This window comes from Petromyzon marinus, unplaced genomic scaffold, assembly GCF_048934315.1.
Source record: "Petromyzon marinus isolate PM22_M1 ecotype Great Lakes invasive population unplaced genomic scaffold, UKy_Petmar_22M1.pri1.0 PM_G_Scaffold_100, whole genome shotgun sequence".
In the NCBI taxonomy this organism is placed as follows: Eukaryota; Metazoa; Chordata; class Hyperoartia; order Petromyzontiformes; family Petromyzontidae; genus Petromyzon; species Petromyzon marinus.
In genome coordinates this window covers 297,501-300,000 of record NW_027422652.1, presented here as the reverse complement: position 1 = coordinate 300,000, position 2,500 = coordinate 297,501, and positions in this window count along the sequence as shown.

Here is a 2,500-nt window from a genome sequence, read left to right as displayed (position 1 = left end):
AAATCCCTGGGAATGGGAAAACGGGTCATTTTCGTGTTGCCACATTGCGTACGAACCGCATGAAACTTCCAGAGGCATTTGCAGCAGGAATGCATGTGCACTCAAAAACTTCTATATGTTTCACGGATAGACCCCGTGAAACGCTAGAAATTGGCGGGGATGTGTCTCTTGTGGCTCACGGGGCTGTTAGGGTGGCACAGAACTCCCTCGGAATGGGAAAAGGGGTCATTTTCGTGTTGCCACATTGCATAGGAACGCCATGAAACTTCCAGAGGCATTTGCAGCAGAAAGGCACGTGCACTCAAAAATTTTAATATTTTTCACGCATAGACCCCGTCAAACGCTAGAAGTTGGCGGGGATGTCTCTCTTGTGGCTCACGGGGCTGTTAGGGTCGCACAGAAATGCCTCGGAATGGGAAAACGGGTCATTTTTGTGTGGCCACATTGCATAGGAACGGCATGAAACTTCCAGAGGCATTTGCAGCAGGAATGCATGTGCACTCAAAAACGTCTATATTTTTCACGGATAGACCCCGTGAAACGCTATAAATTGGCGGGGATGTCTCTCTTGTGGCTCACGGGCGCTGTTAGTTAGGGTCGCACAGAAATCCCTCGGAATGGGAAAAGGGGTCATTTTCGTGTTGCCACATTGCGTACGAACGGCATGAAACTTCCAGAGGCATCTGCAGCAGAAATGCATGTGCACTCAAAAACGTCTATATTTTTCACGGATAGACCCCGTGAAACGCTAGAAATTGGCGGGGATGTGTCTCTTGTGGCTCACGGGGCTGTTAGGGTCGCACAGAAATCCCTCGGAATGGGAAAACGGGTCATTTTCGTGTTGCCACAATTGGCATACGAACGGCATGAAACTTCCAGAGGCATTTGCAGCAGAAATGCATGTGCACTCAAAAACGTGAATATTTTTTCACGGATAGACCCCGTCAAACGCTCGAATTTGGCGGGGATGTTTCTCTTGTGGGTCACGGGGCTGTTCGGCTCGCACAGAACTCCCTTGGTCCACCTGATTCGTGCATACAGGCAGCAACTAAAACTCTGTAAACCTGCTGTGAGGACATCTAAACAGTGGACCAGTGAGGCTGTGGAAGATTTGCGGGCGTGCTTAGACTGTACTGACTGGGATATGTTCACGACTGCTACCAATAGTCTGGATGAACTCACAGAGGCTGTGTACATCAGCTTCTGTGAGGACTGCTGTATCCCAACACGTACCAGGGTGAACTTTAACAACAACAAGCCCTGGTTCTCAGCAAAGCTCAAAAGGTTGAGGTTGGAGAAGGAGGAAGCGTTTAGGAGTGGGGATAGAGACAGATTCAAGGAGTCGAAGAACAGGTTTAGCAAAGCGGTGAGAGAGGCTAAACGACTGTACTCAGAGACACTAAAACACCAGTTCTCTACTAACGACGCTGCTTCTGTCTGCCAAAGGGCTCAGGCACATCACCAACTACAAACCCAGAGCGCCCCACACCACTAACGACTCCCGCCTAGCCAACGACCTGAACGAGTTCTACCGTAGATTTGAAAGACAATTGGACTGTCCTGAACCACCCCTTCCCACCCAAGAGGCCCCATCCCCCACCCATACTACAGAAACGACTCTCTCCTTTCAGGAGGGAGAAGTTAATGGGCTTTTCAAGAGGCAGAATCCACGCAAAGCAGCCGGGCCGGACTCTGTCTCTCCAGCCACCCTCAGGCACTGCGCTGGCCAGCTGTCTCCGGTGTTCACCAACATCTTTAACACCTCCCTGGAGACATGCCATGTACCAGCCTGTCTCAAGTCCTCCACCATCATCGCTGTGCCCAAAAAGCTAAGGCCAACAGGACTAAATGATTACAGACCGGTCGCCCTTACATCTGTGGTAATGAAGTCTTTTGAGCGCCTGCTCCTGGCACACCTCAAAGCCATCACAGACCCTCTCCTGGACCCCCTTCAGTTTGCCTACAGAGCCAACAGGTCTGTGGACGACGCAGTTAACATGGCCCTCCACTTCACCCTACAGCATGTGGACGCCCCAGCATCCTACGCCAGGATCCTGTTTGTGGACTTCAGCTCTGCCTTCAACACCATCATCCCTGCCCTGCTTCAGGACAAGCTCTTCCAGCTGAACGTGCCCTACTCCACCTGCAGGTGGATCACAGACTTCCTCTCTGACAGGAAGCAGTGCGTTAAGCCGGGAACAGAAGTCTCTGACTCCAGGTCCATCAGCACGGGAACTCCTCAGGGCTGCGTCCTTTGCCCACTGCTCTTCTCCCTGTATACCAACAGCTGCGCCTCCAATCATCTGTCCGTCAAACTCTTGAAGTTTGTCGGACGACACCACCCTCATTGGGCTGATCTCTGGTGGGGATGAGTCTGACTATAGGTGGGAAGCTGACAACCTGGTGACCTGGTGTAGCCAGAACAACTTAGAGCTAAATGCTCTAAGGACAGTTGAGATGGTTGTGGACTTCAGGAAGAATACAGCCCCACTCACCGCCA